The sequence below is a fragment of the Pleurodeles waltl genome, chromosome 8 (assembly GCF_031143425.1).
Source record: "Pleurodeles waltl isolate 20211129_DDA chromosome 8, aPleWal1.hap1.20221129, whole genome shotgun sequence".
In the NCBI taxonomy this organism is placed as follows: domain Eukaryota; kingdom Metazoa; phylum Chordata; class Amphibia; order Caudata; family Salamandridae; genus Pleurodeles; species Pleurodeles waltl.
In genome coordinates this window covers 1,439,601,079-1,439,623,259 of record NC_090447.1, presented here as the reverse complement: position 1 = coordinate 1,439,623,259, position 22,181 = coordinate 1,439,601,079, and the positions used below count along the sequence as shown (strand labels likewise).

Genomic DNA, 22,181 nt, shown 5'->3' with positions numbered 1-22,181 from the left:
TTTGATTTATTAACGCATAAACGTAGTGCTGACATAATCGTGTGTGACATTAACCGAATTAATGAAGATTGTATGGGGACAAAATGTGCCCTCAGAGTAGTTTGCCATCATTTATATGCGTGCTTTATATAACGTGGTGTATTAGAATTGCACTAATCCGACATAATCATAAACATGTGCTACGATTTGCTTATTTGAAATGCCTTAGCTTAGCATTACTTTAGCGGAGGCTTTGGCCTAGTTGCCTGGTCTCACGGTTTAAATGTTCGTATTTTTCCACTGTGCTATTAAACGTGTATTTCTGCTTGAAGCTGTATTTCTCCACAGAAACTGTTCACATGCTTATCTTAAAGTTAGTGCCAGCCGGCATATTTTCTCTTTAATTCAAGGTCGACTTGCAGGTGCGGACAATGGAGGCTCTGAGAGTAAGCTAATCGAGAGACAATGTTGCAACTTGCGTACCCATCTTCAAGGATAATGTATGCTTAAGTAAAAGCTTGAGAACTGTCGTTTTTGATTGGTCAATTTGAAGCTAACCTATGAACCCTCCAATGGAGACCCTACTGGACTTGAACTGTTGTCTATAAAACCCAGGTGCACGAGAGGAAAGCTCTCTATCTTCGGACATCCCGCCATTTTGACTTCGTAGCTACTATGACCCATTTTGCTGCGACGCCATTTTGAGAGACTTTGATGCTTTCTCTAGTCGAGAGAAAGAGACTTTAATGATTTTTGCCCTAGAGACTTTAACTTTGATTTGCCCCTTTGCATGAAGTAGTAATCTTATCTTGCCGCCGTGAGGCAATTGCCCCGTTCACCCCTACCCCTTTGTCCCGGCCCTATGCTGATCAAGAAACGATACCTGTGAGACGAAGAATTCATTGATTGCTGATCAGAATTGGTAATTATGAAAGGAAATTGTAAAATTGCATTGTGTTTCTTTTAGGTAACCAACTGCTGATTTTGATAAGGACCCTAGCTAGGAGTTTTCTAAATTGATGTTGCCAAATTGTTTTTGCATGAAGTCCCACATGCTGATGCTAATTTGAGGTTAGACGAGGATTCCATATGTCGCACGATGCAATTTGAGATCTTGTTATGCTGACTAAATGTACGCAATTAGCCCATTACAGATTATCGTATTAGTGCTTTGCATTGCCACTATCGAATGCCTTGTGATTCAAATGCTACATAGATTACACTTGTTTCGACGTTATGGACAGCTATTAATGTTCATTTATGTTTATCATTTGGTGTTGAGACACATTTATATCGTGCTAGCTTTGTTAATCTAGGGAAATAAATTCACTAACTTTGCAATAAACTGGTGTGGTTATTCCTGACTGAAAGGTCAGGGTTCGCCGAAATGTATTCTGGATTAATTGTAAAGTGTTATGTTGTTCAAGGTGTTGCTTATGTTCATTATTGATTTTGATGAGATTAATCGATTAAGAGTACAGAGAGTTCCCACTAAGTCAAAAGATTCATTGGCCTAAAGAGCGTCTAGACGTAGGTAAATTTGTTACCGCGTTCCGCTCGATCAGTAGATGGTAGCAGAGGACGGTTTCGTCTTTTGGGACCCTGTACCATTAGAGTACATGGTGTCGAACTAACGGTTACGCATTTTGAGGCCTCATTCGAGAAGTTGAATTAGATTTTTCTTGGATGAAAATAATTGACAAGATGATGATGGGCTAGGTCCACCGCGACTTTCCCGGGATCTCGGAGCTTGCGAATGGAGAGAACGGAGGTGTGGAATCAGCGTTGGCGGTACTAGTGATGGTATGAGTGAAGTTAGGGTTTTGCGCTTGCACAGCTTATTGCCGCAGGGTGTGTGAAAAGGTTGCGAGGATTTTCTTTTTGAGGATAGCGGAGGTGCGACTCCGAGTGTAGAAGTAGTGAAGTCGTCGAACTTCATAGAAATAACGGAGGTGCGGCTCCGAGTGTGAGAGTAGGGAAGTCGTCGAACTTCATGTGCGTGTGGCGCTTTGTGCATAAAAAGGTCCACGTGGTTGTTGTTGTTGAGACGGGCCCTGCGAGGTCAAGAGACTCCGGAGTATGTTGATCCATGTTGTGGTCTGGACGGTTTAGTAGGTTGATCGGGCGCGGTCAACGAGTGGGTACGTGTGTTAGGGAGTGAAAGAAACTTCGACTTCGGGCTTTGACAAGATTCTAAGTGCACTAGAACAGATCATTGACAAGTTGAGAGTAGGTCTGCGGGTCAGATTTGCTTGCGAATGTGGGGACTGAGAAAGACGGAATAGCGGCCGAAGCTGGTGAAAGAGATCGAATAGTGGCCGAGGTTAGTGAAAAGTCCCTAAGGTCCTGAAGCGATTATGTTACCCTTCCTGTAGTAAACCGACAGATCTGTTTTGGTTTTTGGTAGCTCGCGATACATGCAAAAAGTTGTTACGGGAGGACCTGAGTGAAGGAGGATTAGCCGCGAGGCTTTGTCAGCCGCAGTGTGTGAGTGTGACGTCACTAAGAGCCGCGCTGGGATAGGTTGGTTGGAGAGAAGGGTCGCGCACGGAGTGGACGCAGTCCGTGGCACTCGATTGGGAGGGGAAAGGCAGGTGAAGAGTATTCCGGGAATTAAAGTCACCTATTGATTACAAATTTTGTGGAATAAAAGTGACCTATTGATTATAAACTTTGTGAATTAAAAGACGAGAAAATGAAATTCCTTAAAGCATTCAGGAGTGCGATGAAGGGGGAGTCTTACATTAAAGCGAGCGTAGGAGAGGAGACGCCGCCCGAAGGCACACCAGCTTACATAGTAATGGAGGAAAAAGGGGTAGCTCCGTGCCTTTGGCTAAAACAATGGCACAAGTGGACAGAGAAACATGGGAGCGTAGCATTCCCGATACATGGGACATTCAATATAAGGGTCCTAGAGAACTTGAGATTCGCGATGTATGACATGAAGGTGCCTCCAAGGCCAGCACAGTTTGAGGCTCTAGCAATTTGGGAACTCATGGCTAGACAGCAACAGAAAAATAAGTTTGAAACAAGGATGAGGAAGGTAGAAAAGACACTAGCGGATGCTAGGTGGGATAATGCGCAGAAGGTGTGGAGGTCAGATGTATTGCAGGGAATAAAATTGTTCCCCGCAATTACTAAAGATGAAGAGGAGACAGGTAAGAAAGCTACCTGTAAGACAGACAGGAAATGTTCCAAGGATAGAGAGAACGAGGAAAAGTTGAGAAGAGAAGAGGAGTTAGAGGATGAGGAGTTGATAATGCAATTGCTGAACGACCGTCCACCACCTTATGCAGAGAATGGACAAGGTCCAAGTACCAGTTATGCCCCTCCAGCATCGGTACAGAACAGTGAAACGCAGAATCCAGAAGCACCATCGGGATCTAAGGATCCGAGTTTACTGCTCACCCCGCAGATACCGCAGGTTAGGAGAATGTATCCAGATGTGCCCGTGTTGAAACCAGCAGAACATTATCAGCCGCAGATGTCAGGGTACTACAGCAGTGATAATAGTGGAGGAATGATTCTAGATCCAACCGTAAGGGGCGTACAGAATGGTTACAACCCAACAATGGCACAAGCTGAATCAACTCAGTTTATGATGCCTCAAAAGCAGATGCAGGGAGGAAATGCTCATGCTCAAATGACGAGGAGTCAGATGGGCATGCCGGCAATGATGACCCATAATATGGGGATGAACATGCCTCAGAATATGGGAAATGGACAGAATCCCGATGCAATATCACTGCCCATTACTGTAGGTCCAGTGGTACCTTTGTATAGTCAGCCTAACTTAGGTATGAGCAGTCAGGGACAAATGCTGCAGAATGGGACAGAAAGAAGGTGCATAGAAAACACTCCAGGGATAACCCCGATAGTGGCTCAGCCAACTGGGTCTGGGTCCTTGATGGAGTTTAGTCCCGTATGCGCTCAATCAACACTGGTGAGGTCGAGCCCCCCACTGATAATACCATTAACATCGAACACTGAAAAGTTGCCGCAACCATCGATGGCAGTCGATGTGAATGCCACACTGATGGGGGTAAATGCGCAACAGCTGACACAGTGGTTCAACAGTCTAAATTCCACACAAAGTTCAGACAGTGGGAAAGGAGACGATTACTTGAGCAGGATGAGGCTGAACATGGAAGCACAAGAATTGGTGGAAGGGAATATGGGTGTGAACAGGTTAGAATCCTACACGGAAGAGGAATTGAGGTATCTATGTCCAAAGATCACGAAAGAGGTAAACAAGGTACATAAAAGTTTGCAGGAAGTAGCAGACAGGAACGGGATTGACATAGGCAAGACGAAACACTTGAGCAGGAGCTATAGGTTGGATTTTGGGACCACAGATTTTGAACACATGAGATCAGCAGGCATGAAGGCACACCTTAGAGAATTGTTGCAAAGTGCCCAAGTGTGGAGGTGCTTAGACAAGTGGGAAAGCAGATGGGTAAAGAGGAAGGATAAGAGGAGGGACAGTGCCACAGAGCACAATGAGAAAGGACCGCAGAGTAGTGATACAGTAACTATGTTACCAATGAGGGAGACAGCAGGGGGAAAATTAGTACATGTACCATGGCACAGGAGTGATATTCAGTCTTTTACGAATGATTTTCCCAAACTGAGGGAGAAGCCGATCGAATGGTATCAACAGACTGATAGGTTTGTGAAGCTTGCCAAATGTCTCTGGGAAGACCTGAACACTCTATTCGAGATTGTGGTTCCGGCAGATTTGTGGGAGGATTGCAAAAGAGCTGTAGGTTGGCCGACAAGTGAACCAGGGAGAGACAGAGAGACGGGCGCACCATCACCTATGGTGATGTGTCTGTACTATAAGGTGATTGAGCATTTGAAGACGAAGGTTGCCGCGAAAAATGTGGATTGGCAGAAAATTGATCGAACTGCCCAAGAGGCTAAAGAGTCGATTCATAGTTACTATGAGAGGTTGTTGAAGGCGTTCAAGAATTACAGTGGCACGGAAGCAATAGAGCCGAAGGATATGCTTCATTTTGTGTTCAGATTTGTGGAAGGGCTGAGACCAGAGATAAGTCAGATGATAAAATCGCATTTGATCTGCTGGCAGTCGAAACCGATTGATGAAGTCTTGACTTAAGCGAAATACTGTAGCGACGAAATTGAGGTGAAACAGAAAAGGCTGAAAGAGAAGGTGATGATGATGCAGCTTAAGGCGGCTCAGACAGGCTTGCAAGGGTTGCCAGGGATGCAAGGGTTCCAACAGCAGGTACCGCAACAGCAGCCGCAGTTGCAGGGAAACATGGTGTTTCAGCAACAGCAGCCGCAGTTGCAAGGAAACATGGCGTTTCAGCCACAGGGCAGAGGCAGAGGTAGAGGAGGTTTTGTGAATAATGGTCCGGATTTGAACACTGTTGTGACGGGTGTGCAGGCAATGAAGAAGGTGATGCCGTGTCACGCGTGCGGAAACGTAGGTCATTGGAAACGCGAGTGCCCGATGGTGGTGCAGGAAGGCGCAGGTGCAGGTGTAGGTGTTGGTCAGCAAAACAATGATGTCAATGCATTTCAGACAATGAGAGGACCGAAAATGAGAGGTCTAAACCCAAATTTGCAGACCATAAACCAATTGCAGGGATTACAACCTATGCAGCCGCAGCAGATGCAGATGCCCCGTGTGCAGATGACGCAAATGCAGCCGATGCAACAGCAGTTACCTATGGTACCTAATCAGCAAATGCAAATACCTTTGGCACCAATGAGTCAGCAGCAAATGATGGTTCCTCCACAGGTAACGGGTCAGGTAATGAGCACAAACGGCACAGTACAACAGTTCCCATTACACAGTGAGAGTGGAATAAACAATGTATGGGAGAGTGAAAGCTCTGAAGAGGAAGGAGATTGTGTGCTTGCGGCATCTCTAGAAGTTGATCAAAGGGGTCCGTACGTAGAAGGAAGAGTAATGGGTCATCGCGTCTCATTCCTGGTTGACACGGGAGCCACACGTTCAACTGTTAAGAGCAGTGAAGTACCAAATTTGCCACTCTCAGGGAGGACAGTTCAAGTGGTGGGAGTAGCAAACAGGCATCTGACGAACCCAATAACAGATCCGATACCAGTCAACATTGGTAACTATCAAGGGGTACATCAATTTGTGGTGTGTGACTCAAGCCCAATAGCACTGTTAGGAAGAGACCTATTGTGTAAATTGGGTTGCTCGATCATGTGTTCAAACGAAGGAATAACAATAGAGACGAGCAATGATGGGGAAGACGAGGACAGTGTAGAGGGGGATGAGATAGAAACAGTTGACGAAGAGTATCCTCTGATTTGTCTTTTACCAATGATAACTGAAGAAGATATCCCAGCAGAATTACGGGAAACAGTCAGAAAGGAAGTGTGGGACATGACAGGGAAAGAGGTGGGATTGATGAAAGGAGTAGAACCAGTAAAAGTGATGGTAAAGCCCAATGCGATCTTTCCCCAGACCCCACAATACCACATGCCACAAGATACCCTCATGAAAGTTGCCCAACTTATTGACGAATTCGTGAAGCAGGGCGTACTGAAAGAAGTATTAAGCAGCCCATGTAATTCACCGATAATGGGACTAATGAAGCCAAGTGGGAAAGTCCGACTTGTACAGGATTTGAGAAAAATAAATGACATCATAATCAAGTGCTGCCCTGTCGTACCGAATCCGGCTGTGATAATGTTTCAGATCCCTTGCGAAGCTGAGTGGTTCTCAGTCATCGATTTGTCACAAGCATTCTTTTCTGTGCCTCTTCATGAGGACAGCCAATTCCTTTTTTGTTTCAAATTCCTAGACAGAGTATACAGTTGGTGTCGAATTCCTCAAGGGTTCTCTGAGTCACCGTCGATATTCAATCAGGTTCTAAAGAAAGACTTGGAAGAGTTAGAGTTGCCATTCGAGTCAACCTTAGTACAGTACATTGACGACTTACTGGTTGCATCAAAGACAGAAGGTGGCTGCACAGCCGATACCATTGCTCTGTTGAACCATTTGGGAGGGAATGGACACAAGGTGTCTCCTTCCAAACTGCAGTTCTGTCAGAAGAAAGTGAAATACTTGGGTCACCAGATAGAGAAAGGGTCACGGAAAATAATGAAGGAAAGAATTACCAGTGTACTTCAAATGAGTCCACCAAAGACAAGGAAGGAGGTGAGGAAGTTTTTGGGAATGGTGGGATACTGTCGCCAGTGGATTCCCAACTTCTCGTCTCTAGCAAAGCCTCTACTGAAATTGACCCAGAAGGATGCCTTGGATCAGATCGAACTGAAAGGGGATGAGATGGATGCTTTTGTTGAATTAAAGGAGTGCATGTGCAGGGCTCCAGCTTTAGGTATGCCTGATTACACGAAGCCTTTCACATTGTTTTGCCATGAACGTGATGCATGCTCTTTGTCTGTCTTGACCCAAGCCCATGGTGGCGTAAACAGACCAGTAGCGTATTTTTCAGCTACTCTGGATCCGGTTGCAGCAGCACTCCCAGGGTGTTTGCGCGCCGTAGCAGCAGTTGGTATCAGCCTCACTCAGAGTGAAGGAATAGTGATGGGACACCCAGTAACAGTCATGGTCCCTCACTCAGTTGAGATACTTTTGACCCGCTCCCGAACGCAGCACATGACTGGAGCAAGACTCACAAGGTATGAAACGACTATTCTGGGCTCACCGAATGTGCAGCTGAAAAGGTGCACTACGTTGAATCCAGCTACCTTGCTTCCTGGAGAACATGCTGAAATTGAGAACGCTGAAGACGTCGAGCATGACTGCCTTCAGGTGACTGAATTTTGCACAAAACCCCGACCGGATATCAAGGATACAAAACTTGATGAAAATGACCAAATTCTTTTTGTTGATGGTTCATGTCTAAGAGATGGGGTGGGAATTTTGAAAGCAGGATATGCTGTATGTACTGTGACAGGGGTCTTGGAAGCGGGATGGCTCCAAGGAGTCTATTCTGCACAAGTAGCAGAACTTGTAGCCCTTACTAGAGCATGTCAATTGCCTGCATTGATGAAAGTCACCATTTACACTGATAGCCAATACGGGTTTGGGATTGTGCATGACTTTGGACAACTGTGGTCACAGAGAGGTTTCCTGACTTCTTCAGGATCCCCAGTGAAAAATGGGGAGAGAATAAGGGAGTTGTTACATGCCATTCAAGTGCCAGCTGAAGTTGCAGTGGTAAAGTGCAGTGCTCACACGAAAGGACAGGACTATGTGTCTCTGGGAAATGCCTATGCAGATCAAGTCGCAAGATTTTGCGCTTTGAACTGTATACTGCTAAGGGATGATTGGAATACAATAAGTGAACCAGAACTCGAACCAGCTGAAGCATTTGCCTTGAAGGTTGTAGATACAATAGAAGAACTAAAAGCACTACAAAGTAATGTCAGGGAGGATGAAAGAGATTCCTGGACTAAATCACAATGTATAAAGAGACAAGACGAGCTATGGGTTTCACATGAGGGAAAACTTGTTCTGCCAAATAGTCTCTTATCACAGCTTGCGCGGTTCTATCATGGGCAAGCTCACCTAGGGAGAGATGCCATGATAAGATTGTTCAAAACTGATTGGTTTAACCCCAGATTTCGTCAAGCTGCAGAAGCAGTTTGCCATCGATGTGTCACTTGCCAACAGATGAACCCAGGAAAGGGAACAGTTGTGAACGCGAGCCACATTGGTAGAGCAAGCGGTCCTTTTAGTCGTATGCAGATGGACTTCATTGAGATGCCTGTGCATGGAGGTTTAAGATATGTGTTGGTGATTGTGTGCATTTTTAGTCATTGGATTGAGGCATACCCCACACGTAGAAATGACAGTCTTACAGTTGCCAAGCTATTATTGAGGGAGTTAATACCACGTTTCGGATTCCCGATCTCTTTAGAATCAGATAGGGGAAGTCACTTCAATAACGAGGTGATGAAGTTACTTTGCGAAGCACTGAACATTGAGCAAAAGCTGCACTGTAGCTATCGCCCTGAAGCATCAGGACTGGTGGAGCAGATGAATGGTACGCTGAAGTCGAGAATGGCAAAAATATGTGCATCAACAAATTTGAAATGGCCTGACGCATTGCCCTTAGTGCTAATGTCAATGAGAAACACTCCGGATAGAAAAACTGGATTGTCTCCGCACGAAATTCTCATGGGCAGGGCTATGAGACTTCCTGCAGTTCCCGCAAACATGCTTTTGAATATTACAGATGATATGGTGTTAGACTACTGCAAAGGTCTGGCTGACGTGGTTCGCTCTTTCTCTCACCAGGTGGAGGCGACCACCTTGCCACCGATCCAAGGTCCAGGACACGCACTGAAAGCAGGTGACTGGGTCGTGATAAAGAAGCACGTGAGGAAGTCATGTCTGGAACCCCGTTGGAAAGGCCCTTTCCAAGTGATCCTGACGACAACTACCGCTGTGAAGTGTGCGGGGGTTCCCAACTGGATTCACGCCAGTCATACAAAGAAGGTGCTGTGTCCCACAGATGAGGAAGTTGAAGCGCTGAAACTACCAGTGCCTGATAAAACGGTGTTGAGTGCTGGGACAGAACAAAAGCGAACTGAAAGCGAACAAGCAACAGCAGGAGAAAAGGAGATATTATTGGAGAACGAAGAGTCCGACTCACTTGGGGAAGGCCAAGGAGAAAGTTCAGACAGCGACGACGAAGCTGCATGTGACAAAGAGCCTGAAGCAGCTGAGGGTAGCAAAAAGCCTGAAGCAGCTGAAGGTGACAAGGAACCTGAAGCAGCTGAAAGTGATACAGAGCCTGAAGAAAGTAACGGTGACGAAGGGCTCGAAGAGAGTGAGAAGGCAGGAGAGCCTGAGCAGAAGGTTTTTTTTTCAGAAACAGACGATACAGAAAAAGAAAAGGAAAACGTGACTGATTCCCCTGAAGGTGGGGACAAAGAGGAGCAGAACAAATGAGTTCAAACCTCTACAGAAAAGGGTGCAGGTCCATCAAACGGACACGGTGCAAAAAGAAGACTAAGTATCTCACCGATAAAAGAAAAGGGTAAAGAAGGTTTGAACGAAGGAGGAAGGCCGAAAGTGAAAGAGAAAAGAAAGGAAGTGGCTGTCGTGGAACAATCGTCAAGTGAAGAAAAAGACTTGGCGAAGGAGGAGAGTGCCAGCGAAGCAGAATCGAAAAGAGAAGCAAAATTGAAAAGGAAAAGGATACCAAACAGGAGGTATTCCGGTCCTGAATGGGCATATGCAGTAAACGATGATTGGACTGATGAGTTTGCATCTCTAAGCATCGAGAACGAAGAAGAAGAAGAGATACCAATAGAAAAGAAAAGTTTCATAGACTCTGTTGATTGAAACGGTAGTAAATGGCATTGCTTGCTGCAATCTAACGTGAGACAAACAACCAGCTGAGACATTGCTAAACCGAATTGAGACAAATGCTGCTAACCGATAAGTGACTGGCCTTTTGAAGAAGACGGTGTGAACATTGTGCTCGTTCAAGCTTTGTAACTGAATTGCTAAGTAGTTTCATTTATAAGTGCTTCTAGCTTTCTGATTCTATACAGATCATGCCTGGGTACGCTATGCAGAATAATAGAAAGAAATATTGTAAATACGTGTGTATAGGCTTGGTACTAACATGTGTACTAATAATAATGGCAATTGTGTTTGGAATGCATGGGAAAGGTGAGAGGGAAACTATTGCTGCTTCCACTATTGTTCCTGTTACTGTCACTGAACTAACACCATTGAAAAGACTAGCATTAGATGAGAGACTCTTGCACGATAAGAAAGAGCTTTCGTATAACGTTTTCTATCGCTTATTAACAGAGTATGTTGAGACTATGGATGCGAAAGATTGTTATGTGTGTACCCAGATACCGACATCAGTAAAGGAAGGGGTGACTTATCACCACATGCCTCTTACATATGGGATTACATGTAGTATAGTAATGTCTAGGTTTTATGGTCAATCTAACATACAGTATTTTTTCTCAAATTATGATGTTACCTTTGCTTATGTTCCTATAATAGCGCAGCTAAGCGAGACTGCAAAATATTGGGATTACAAAATTATGAGGGACTTTTTCGAGCCAATGCAACCTTTTGAAACGGCTCATGCTCATAGGGAGAACCTTACTTGCTCCGTCTCTGCTGTAGAAATAAGCTTTTTAGATCGCACAGATGATAGAAGGGCTCAAATGAAGGCGAAATTAGAAAAAGAACTGCATAAGAGGACTTCAGTAGATAATTATGACTTTGCTGCTATAAAGGCACAAGGGAAAATTGCTTTAGATGCTTGGCATGTAGGGAAGTTTTGTATATATTGAGGTGAATCTTACTATGATAATATTTTTGTAGGAGCGAGTGAATGCAAACATACGTTTATCTTTAAGGCCAAATGGACATTCATGATGGATGGACTTGACCCTGTCATTCCAGGGGTGTATTACATTTGTGGGCATAATGCCTATTATCGTCTTCCAAAGGGATGGTGGGGAAGATGTTATTTGGGTATAGTGTTTCCAAAGGTTTATCAACTGGATGACCTATCGATGATTGAAAAGACACCTGGATCCCATCGTATCCAGAAAAGAGAGACCGCAGCTGCTGTGGTAGGTGATCTATTTGGAGCCATGATTCCTTCATTGGGAGTTGTGCTGAATTCCATCAAGATACGAAAGTTGTCTACTATAGTGGATAACATGTTGACAAAGTTTTCAGGTGCTATAATCCTGATGGATGCTGAACTTGCAGCGGAAAGAGCTATGACTCTTCAAAATAGGCTTGCTTTAGACATTCTTTTAGCAAAGGATGGAGGCGTTTGCAAAATGATTGGTGCACGTCACTGCTGCACCTATATACCTGATAATAGTGTGAAGATTAAAACTATGCTTGCTAATCTAACAAAAGAAAGTGCAGATTTGAAAGAACTGAAAGAACCAGGAGTGTGGGAAAAGGTTGGAAAGGGACTTGCTTCAGTGGGACATTGGATTGGGGGAATATGGAATGGAATATTGTTGAAAATAATAGAAGGAATATTAATAATAATAATTTGTGTATTTGGAATTTGGGGAATAAAAAGGGGAATAATAATGATTATGGAAAGAATTAAAAGGAGAAAAGAGGAGAAAATTATGAAAAGAATGGCAGAAGAATACAAAGCGCAAACTAGGGGAACTAAAAGGAAAAGGGAGCTGACAGAATTTTAATGGGATAAAATTTGTGGGCTAAATTTGTGTGATGACAAGTAGTCATCAGAGGAGGGATTGATGAAGCAGAAAATGAAGGTTTTGATTTATTAACGCATAAACGTAGTGCTGACATAATCGTGTGTGACATTAACCGAATTAATGAAGATTGTACGGGGACAAAATGTGCCCTCAGAGTAGTTTGCCATCATTTATATGCGTGCTTTATATAACGTGGTGTATTAGAATTGCACTAATCCGACATAATCATAAACATGTGCTACGATTTGCTTATTTGAAATGCCTTAGCTTAGCATTACTTTAGCGGAGGCTTTGGCCTAGTTGCCTGGTCTCACGGTTTAAATGTTCGTATTTTTCCACTGTGCTATTAAACGTGTATTTCTGCTTGAAGCTGTATTTCTCCACAGAAACTGTTCACATGCTTATCTTAAAGTTAGTGCCAGCCGGCATATTTTCTCTTTAATTCAAGGTCGACTTGCAGGTGCGGACAATGGAGGTTCTGAGAGTAAGCTAATCGAGAGACAATGTTGCAACTTGCGTACCCATCTTCAAGGATAATGTATGCTTAAGTAAAAGCTTGAGAACGGTCGTTTTTGATTGGTCAATTTGAAGCTAACCTATGAACCCTCCAATGGAGACCCTACTGGACTTGAACTGTTGTCTATAAAACCCAGGTGCACAAGAGGAAAGCTCTCTATCTTCGGACATCCCGCCATTTTGACTTCGTAGCTACTATGACCCATTTTGCTGCGACGCCATTTTGAGAGACTTTGATGCTTTCTCTAGTCGAGAGAAAGAGACTTTAATGATTTTTGCCCTAGAGACTTTAACTTTGATTTGCCCCTTTGCATGAAGTAGTAATCTTATCTTGCCGCCGTGAGGCAATTGCCCCGTTCACCCCTACCCCTTTGTCCCGGCCCTATGCTGATCAAGAAACGATACCTGTGAGACGAAGAATTCATTGATTGCTGATCGGAATTGGTAATTATGAAAGGAAATTGTAAAATTGCATTGTGTTTCTTTTAGGTAACCAACTGCTGATTTTGATAAGGACCCTAGCTAGGAGTTTTCTAAATTGATGTTGCCAAATTGTTTTTGCATGAAGTCCCACATGCTGATGCTAATTTGAGGTTAGACGAGGATTCCATATGTCGCACGATGCAATTTGAGATCTTGTTATGCTGACTAAATGTACGCAATTAGCCCATTACAGATTATCGTATTAGTGCTTTGCATTGCCACTATCGAATGCCTTGTGATTCAAATGCTACATAGATTACACTTGTTTCGACGTTATGGACAGCTATTAATGTTCATTTATGTTTATCATTTGGTGTTGAGACACATTTATATCGTGCTAGCTTTGTTAATCTAGGGAAATAAATTCACTAACTTTGCAATAAACTGGTGTGGTTATTCCTGACTGAAAGGTCAGGGTTCGCCGAAATGTATTCTGGATTAATTGTAAAGTGTTATGTTGTTCAAGGTGTTGCTTATGTTCGTTATTGATTATTGATTTTGATGAGATTAATCGATTAAGAGTACAGAGAGTTCCCACTAAGTCAAAAGATTCATCGGCCTAAAGAGCGTCTAGACGTAGGTAAATTTGTTACCGCGTTCCGCTCTATCACCATGCGATCTTGCCGAAAGACTAAGGCAAGCCCATTGAGGAATAGGGCTTCCCATTTAGGTATTCTTAAAGGTGGGTGTACTCCGATATATCAGCAGGATCTTACGTTAAAGCATCCATTGTCAGCAACAAGTTGAGGGGGCAGGCTAGAACAGTATTCTTCCTTATCTAATTCTGTGCCTCCCCCTGTGGTTGCGGGGTCCTTTGGGTACAAGGTTGACGGACCAGGGCAGACAAATTTGCTCCAACCGCATTTAGCCGACTTGGAATATAAAAAAAAAAAATGGAATTGGATTGCTGATGCAATTAATTTAAAAAAAGGGAGCCGTCAAAACCCATCTTCCAGTAAGCCAGATGCCTTTGAGGTTAATTTTCTGTCCTGGAACATATCTAAGATGAAAAGGAATTTGAAGATGCACCAGTCATCGATTAGGGATAATAAAGTAGCCATTGCTCCCCTGCAAGAAACCTGGAAAACAGGGGACTAGGTGTTACCAGAATATGTTGTTTTTAGCCAAAAGGCAGTGAAGGGGCATTTTGGGTGAGCAGCGGGGAATCTTGCAGTTTTGGTAGCAGTGGAGTATGATATAGTGGTGTCTGCTATTTTTAGGGATTGTGCACATTTTCTGGTATTTTTGCTGTTGGGGATACCCTCAATCATGACATCAAGGGATAATCACAAAGGGGGTCCTGATTTGATATTAATTAACAGGCACTTCCCCCCGAACCACCGGTAAAGAGAAACAATTTAAGGAGCTGGCAATTCTACTAGATAAGATTTAATTTGGTTTTACCCTGGTGCCTATTCTCTTGATGGGCGATATAAATGTAAAAAAACCCTTCAGGGCAGATGAGATATTGCAGAGTTAAGGGAAGTGAATTGAATATTCTCTGTCAGGTTTGAGGGAGGCAGAGAGAGGAGGGAGCAGGTAGGCAACTGGCGATTCTTCTTGATAGTTTTAACTGGACAATAATTAATGGCAGGTGCCTCGAGGATCAGCCAGCTCAATCCATGTTTGATAATGGAAGGGTAACGTCACTGATTGTTTATGCAGTTATCTCCTCGGACCATTCTAGGATGGGGATAGATCTATTGGTTGGGGCACAGGAAGGGAGTGACCACAAACCTATTATCCTCTCCATTGGCTAGAGCGGTAATGCAAAGACATCGGTGGCCTATTAGTTTGCACCTGTGCTCTAGGAATAACTGTAGAATAGTCTTGTCTGCCTAACTAAAATACTATATTATAAATAGCATGAAGGAGTTGCTAAAGGAACAAGCAAGCTCACCCCTACACCATGCAGTTAAGGATTTTGAAAAACTAATTTCCTCTATATGGGATATCGCGGACGTAGGGTTGAATAAAAGCTGGGCTGGCAAGGACCCTCAGAGTTTTGAAAAATCACGGGCCAAAGCAACGCTCAATAAGAAAATACGAGAGGTGTTTAGAGTAGGGGGTGCCCAAAGGGAAAGTCTGGTTAGAGAGCACAGGAAAGATTTTAGGAAAGATATGCAGCAAATCAAGTGGAGGGAAAAAGAGAACATTTGGACAAGGGCAATCTTTTCCCTGCATACAGGCAATATAAATAATTTTTGGAGGATTTTAAAGGTTCTCTTGGGCTAGCTAAACATATGACAGCAAGCTTAATTTCTGAAGAAACCTGGTTCAGCTACAGCTCAGTTAGAATTCTTGCATCAATCCAAATGGGCTTTAGGAAAAGGTTTTCTACTACAGATGGTTGTGTGATTATAAGGTTCTTGGCAGAACATTATGCCTTTAAAAGAAAGCAGCCACTTTATGTATTATGGGAAAAGATGGCTAAATGTAAGTGTCCAAGGGGTCTTTTGAAACACAGTTCATGAGGGCTCATGAACTATAGAGTGCAGCTGGGGGAGGGGGATGGGGGTCATGCGGCGTTGTACAAAAAGATCAGTAACCCCAAATGTATTGAGGCAAGGGTGTATTTTTGCTCCACTGTTGTTTTCTATATGGTGGATGTCATGGGAACCCTAAGCCAAGCCATGCCAGGCCAACCCCTCCCCCCCACCCACCCACCCAATTTATGGACAGAGTCTGTTTCTGTGTTGTTTTATGCAGATGACAGGGTTATTAGACCTAACACCGGTTGGCTTGCAGAGGCAATTAGATGCTTTTTCACATTACTGCAAGGGAAATGCCTTAAAGGTAAATTTGGCCAAAACTTAGATTTTGACCTTTCAAAATCAAAATACATTTATAAAGCGCGCTACTCACCCATGAGGGTCTCAAGGCGCTAGGGGGAAGGGGTTACTGCTGCTCGAAGAGCCAGGTCTTGAGTTGCCTCCGGAATGCGAGGTGGTCCTGGGTGGTCCTGAGGTTGGTGGGGAGGGAATTCCAAGTCTTGGCCGCCAGGTAGGAGAAGGGAGCACAGGCAAAAGGCAAGATGAGCTCCATCAGGAACAAGCAATAAAAGGCTTAATAAAAATGTGCTCATGAAATAGTGACATTCCTGATTTTGCAAGAGAATAAACTTGCACCCTTTATGGGAGACAGATTACAGGGGACTAATCCAGCCCTACCTTAGAGATAAAGAGCTAATCTGTTAGGCGGTGGGCATTGAAGGTTAGGCTGGGTCACGTCCCCTCTTTTATTAGGTGAGGGGTAATAATAAGGAGGGGTTGGTTAGGGATCCAGGTCCTTTTCGAAACCTGGAAACACCGTCACTGGTGCATATTATTGTCTTTTGCTGCTATATCCTGGGAGGGCTGGCCTATAACCATGTGGTTGATACCAGGGTGGGGGTAGGTTCACTACTAGTGTTTGAAGTTTTATGTGTTTATTCTGTTTTTTTTTTTGTTTTTTTTTTGAATTAGAATACTGGTCTGTAGCGCCATTGTTTGAGGCACAGATTTGTAGATAATTACTTGTTTTATTGGCAGTTAAATTAAATTTATGCTTATTGTACTTTTTTACTGATAGGTTATCAAAGGTTTGGTTTGTATGGCCTAAGTGGCATGACATCAAACCAATAAATAAAATAAATAGGAAATACAAATGCACAATAGTCAGAGAAGACAGAATTAGCTCGAACAGCCAGAGACAGCCTGCCAAAGGAGGTTAAACACCTTTTGTGTTGTAGTTTCATAGGCACTGGCTGCCAGTAAAACAGATAATTAAATTAGAGCTCTTTGTATGTCACACAGAGAGCTTTGTATAACATCCTTGAAAATCCACTTACTTTATTCTTAGCTCTTCTACGGCTTCCTTAAAGCTGGTAATTGAATCGGTGTCTTAAGAGGAATGAATTGTGTAGAGTGTGGATCACTCCATTTTTCCATATTGCTTCTTCCAGATTGGGGTTCTTTACCAGTGTCAGGTTAAGGTACTTCACTCGGTTTGTAAAGACATTTCCTGCCTTATACTGCATCACAAGGTGATCCTCATATTTCAGGTCTACTCCTGCCAATCCCCCAAAACCAATACCTCCACTGTAGTGATTTCTATTCTTTCAATCGTCGAGTACCCTCGGTAAGTTCCAGGCAAGATTTAGCACACTGCACAACCTCTCAGAAGCAGCAGCACCCAATCATATAACATTTAATGCATGGATGAGATTAAGGTGGTCTCTAAATATCAACAATGCAGGCAGAAATGCTAGATAAACGCTACACTGCCCTTCAGGGTCTCCAGATCCCCTGGTACGCTTCCTGTCCTGTTCATTCCCAGGCATCAAGTGATGCAGGTCATGTGCCTTATTGTAGGACATCTCCATCAACAGAAGCATCAGTCCCCTCTCATGCCAGCACAGACTCGATGTCTTTTTTTTTTTTACTCAAATTTCAAGAATTTGTGCACATCCACTTCCAGGTTTTTCCCTTTCAAGTTGTAGTCTCATCCCTTTTGTACTTAATCACAAACCCTGTTATGTGATTCTTCAATGGTACTTAACTGGCATTGCGCCTGAAGTGCAGGGTTTGCTCAGACTTCACTGTGCCACATCTTTGAGTTGGTGTGGCTCAATTCCAGTGTATTTTGACATTCAAGCCTCTGCATTTGCATTGCTATAACAGAGAGTAGTACCGGAAAGACAGAGAACTTCAGTACAATACTGCATTTAAACAATACTGACTTTGGGGCAAAATGACTCGCTCAATTGCTAATATAGAAGGGTGGAAAGGACAGTAAAAGCAGAGGTACAGAACTAGGTGAAAATATGAACTCATTTTATGAACACTGATTGAGTTCCACAATTTTCATCTTTCGTATTATACATCCAATTTGAGTTGTTAGAAACCAGCATTGGCAAAACCAATATGAATGGCTTGATGCTGAGCCCTGACTAAAATACTTAAAAAGGCCTATTGCAGGTTAAAAACTATTTCTATACACAATGTATCTATCAGATAAATAATTTAATGTATCATGATTTAATATAAGTTTGAGAAGCAAAATCGTCCCTCATCCATTGCAATGCAACAACTTCATAACTTGAGAACACTAGATTGAATAGAGAAGATGAAATGCAGCATAGGAGTAGGCCAAAACTATCGGTAATAAGGTTGCATGTGGTGGAAGAATGATCCCAGGTCTTCCAAACACTGTTCCTGGGACTACAAAAAATAATTTACTATTTAATAGGCGTCCCCATAGAAGTCGTCTGGTTTCAGTCTTCATCATGGGCTCAATTAACTTCAGCAGTATTTTTATGGAATTTCCAAGGGTATGTTGCCATGTTTGTGTTCCATTTGAAAGCTGGTTACAATAGATTGACTGTCAGTGAATGCAAGTTTTTTCGGGCATGTAGAGGTTGGGCTGGTTCCTCAAGTATCTTGGGTCTTTGCCCTTTTCGTCTTGAGTTATTTACTCTTCCATCTACTCGGAACTAGGAGACAGTTTTAAAAGTTGGGTTTCTGTGGTTGCAGTCACGCATTGAGACACATTTAGCACACTTGGTTCTGGAGGCCTTGAAATGTGACAAGGAGTTCCTTTGGGAACCTGGCAGAAACAATCCATTCATAGGTCGGTTCAGAGGAGTGGAATGATTCTTCGGAGGAGGAACAGCCGTAAGATGATGGCCTTGACCACTGCTTTTGACTAGGAACTGAAAGAGAGACAAATACTACTCCCACCTTCGCGACACTTTCAACGTGATGGTACTTGGTGCACCTAGACTGGGGGTCAACCTAATAGCATTGATGAGGATTTATATCCTCCCACTATGAGGTTTTCGGTCTTGGCTTTGTTAATGAAAATAAACTTTGCTTATACAAAAGAATTAATGATCCGCTCAGTAGGTAATGTTGATCTGATTCTCAGGCCTGTTTTATAAAGCAAGGTCATCATAGGATAAGTCGACAAAATACAAATGAATCCCTTACGGCAGCACAAGGGAAGCACAAATTGAAAAGCCATTGGGGAAGTAATAAAAAAAAATAAAAAAAAGAAGCTGTACCCAAACGTTAGTCTCTCAATAGATAATAGCACATTCTGCAAAGTTAAGCAGCCCGGGGATCAGACATATTCTCATTGCATAGTTTAGCTTTGTGGGAGGGACATACGTAAAACATAGAATTCATATTTACATATTCAAAGACAAATTCATAGCTATTAGTTTAGCTGTTCCATCCTTCCAATGTTTTGTTACACAAGACGCCGCTTGCACTTTTGCTTTTTTGGCACTTGTATACTGATCCAAGAAGAATAGCGACTCGAGCGCTCTCCAAGGACACAATTTGTGTCACAGGAGACAAAGCAGATCTCACCACAGTCTCTCCTAGCCTCTTGTAAGGAGCCAGTTGAACGTTTTGGGGGTGTGGAGAGAGAGAGGTCTACTGCCAATTTCAAAGAAAATGAGTCTCATCAGACACACCAATTAAATCACCAGAATAGCTGAGAAAAAAAAAACTATGATTGTGGCCAGAGAGACATTCCATATAGTGTTGCTAGAAAACTGCAAAGATCTTTCTAGTAATCCTAAAAAAAACATAAGGAATGGTTGCCAGACCCATTTCTTGCCCCTCTTCCAGTATGAGGCTTTGAATGGGATACACATTTTCCCACCAGCAACAGTAGGCCTGCTGATGTTGCCTTGCATGGTGACCTGGATCCACAAGACCCTGCAGTGCATGCTAGAGGCCAGGACATGCCTACTGTGCCCAGCAGTAAACTTGGAACTTGTCCATATTGGCTGGAAGTTAGCAGCGGCTGCAGCCCAACTACCATGGACAACTGATAAAAGCCTGAGTTGCCCTCCCTTCAAGGCTAGGACTAAGCCAGATGCCTGCTAAGCCTCACAGGACTGTCCTACTGCGATTGCCTTAACTACTTGAAATCACGGCCCAGCTCATGGGGGCCAGAGAATCTGACCCAGAGCAATACACAAAAAAACCCAGAAACAAGCATTCAAAGAAATATACAAATGACGACATGTTTTATTAAATTCAAAAATATAAATAAATATAAATTTTAATGTGAGAACTAGAGCTTTTCTAAATTCAATTGAAGCCACCCACTGTCCATACTGCATTTTGTTTGATGCACTTGTACTGCTCCAACAAATCAATCTGAGCATACTCACTTAGCCTCCAAATTTCAATTCCTTCACATTTACAGAATGTTTTAAACTGTTCAATTTTACATTTTGCTTCTTAATTTATATACACATTACTAATCTGTTAATATTATTTCATTTTCTAAGCAGTCATGGACCCCCTGAATAGGTGTCACGGATCCCCTGGGGTCCCTATTACAAGTGAAGAACCACCGCCCTAAACCATTCAAGAGGACCCCCCGGAAGCTACCACGTTAATTTACTTTCAGGCTCTAGGCAGCTCAGGAGTTGCCCATGGTCCTGAAAGTCTGGAAGGCAACATTAGCCCCCTGTTTCCTTTGAGAGGAGAAAGCAATGAGCATATTTTCTGAAAAGTGGTTTGTGAACATCTAAGTGATGGTGAACAGTAGATCTGTATTTAGGCTAGAGTGTTGTTAAGGTACATAAGTCTAATAATTTTGTTTGCATTTTCCAGTCTATCTATAAAAGGATAGAGCTATCGTGAATCTTTTAATATTCAAACATGTATAATAAGAAAGAGAGGCCCTTGGGTTTGGCCCTTTCAACTTTTGGCTTTCATGCATTTTTCATAATTTGCCTTTGCTAAGGCAGACAGTCCATCAAGGCCTTTGCGTTTTGTAGATGGTTATATTGTCCCATTTATGTTTCCATTAAGTTATGGTAATGGAAAAAAAAAGTAATTTTGACTGCTGATGCGAATAGCATGTAGCTTGTGAGTCAGTGTGCGCTATGTGATGCTTTCAGTTTGCTGATACTACAACACTGTAATTGTTGGTTTATGACTGTATTAATAGGTGTTTGTTAGCCTGCGTCACATCCACTAACCTCCTTGGTGATTTTTTTTGTTTTACTTTTCCATAAAGATAACATGTTTTTGGACTTGCATCTACTTTGCAAAACTTTGCTGTATAGGTCTTTCAAATTCACCGCTTACACCACAAAGGCCATTGTCTAACTCCTTCTTATAACACTTTTCTTGAGGGTGCAGATTCGGCTTAATTGGTCAATTTTAAGCTCTAGGACTGTTGAGGGCAGCTCACGCAGTCATCCAAAGGCTAACAAACCCTTCCCCTAACAAAACGTCACATCTATTAGCTTAACCAATGCTTGTTAGTTTAGAATATCAAGGTGCTACTAAAGAAACAATGCCTTGTTCAAGTAATAATTCTAGATGGGTGTTTGATATTTTTTGTTCATGAAGTAAGTGTTACAATGTATCCAGTCTCACCTTTCACATTGGCTCCTCTGATCTAGGCCGCAATTGCTTGAACAGAGTACCCCAGAGTCAGTGAGGCATTGAGCCATGCAGGCCACGTTTTCCATCATACCCAGGTACCCACTACCCTCTTCATGCACTCTCTACTCTACGGCTAAGGAAATTATTCGATATTACAGACTGGCAAAAAATACCTGAATTGTTAGTTTGCGTACATTTGTGGGCCCTGCACAAATAATGCTCACCCAACACTACATATTGATAATCAGCTTTTGCTTGACAATCCAGAAGTCCCAGTGTCCTCTGTAGAGATCTGGAAGTTTGTCAACAGCCAACTGTGGGCTCATCACTCAGCAGGTGGTAAATGTATGCCATGGGTCCATGACAAGCCCTTCATGCTGATGAGGTTTGATGGAAAACTGAACACTGGGAGCATTACAAGGCAAGGCACTACAATGACATGTACTAAGGCAGGGCATTACGATGATCTTGTACTCGGTAGGGCACTACAATGATCTTGTACTATAGGAAACATTCCCTATTAGTTAGTACGTAAAGCTCGGTTGGCAGGATTCGGAATGCACAGAAGGTACATCACTTCCCCTCCATGCTGAACCCTCCAAA

At 43.0% G+C, this 22,181-nt stretch overlaps 1 protein-coding gene across 1 annotated transcript in view; it reads right to left on the bottom strand.

Moving 5' to 3' along the window:
* Positions 1 to 22,181, bottom strand: part of BACE2 (beta-secretase 2) — a 213,070-nt gene that overhangs the window by 73,343 nt on the left and 117,546 nt on the right. The gene's annotated exons all lie outside the window — the stretch shown is intronic.